This window comes from Penaeus monodon, chromosome 29 (assembly GCF_015228065.2).
Source record: "Penaeus monodon isolate SGIC_2016 chromosome 29, NSTDA_Pmon_1, whole genome shotgun sequence".
Taxonomy (NCBI): domain Eukaryota; kingdom Metazoa; phylum Arthropoda; class Malacostraca; order Decapoda; family Penaeidae; genus Penaeus; species Penaeus monodon.
In genome coordinates, this window is record NC_051414.1 from 23,324,072 (window position 1) to 23,324,687 (window position 616).

Sequence of the window (616 nt, forward strand, 5' to 3'; positions counted from 1 at the left end):
GAAAGATCATAACTTTTAACACTCATGAATCATGATCTCCGACATTTGTGAGCGTTTACTTTTACATGAGGCTTACAACCAGGAGTGATACACAGAATAGCAAAACAATTATAATTTACACCCTGTACATTTCATCTAAAAGGCAGACCAGCGACCTATAAACAAGTCCGCTGTATATGGAATCGTTACAATTCTTGTACCATTTAGATCGTGCGCCATGACGACAACAGATGAGAAGCAAGGTAGGTCATCCACTTTGCCATATGGATGACACATGACAGGGTCACCAGAGAGCAGGAAGCAGAGCGAGACAAGCCTGAGAACTCGGAAGAAAGCCGCAAAGTGCGACCTGGAGAATAGAGAAGCCTGAACTCCCCCTTGTTCTCTATCGACCTGTGTTATATGAGACATGATTTTAAGAAGCGATCGTAGCGTGTATGGGACCAATTTAGTGCCAATGTGTAGCCAACTCCTTTCCCGTTTTTTGGTGTTCGAGTGAGTAAATGTATCGATTGACATTGTTAGGAAGAGTGAAAGTACAATGCACTAAATATTGCCCAGAAATTTAGTCTTTTTGATTAGATACATCGTGTCGGACTTCGTTCTTTTTTCATAG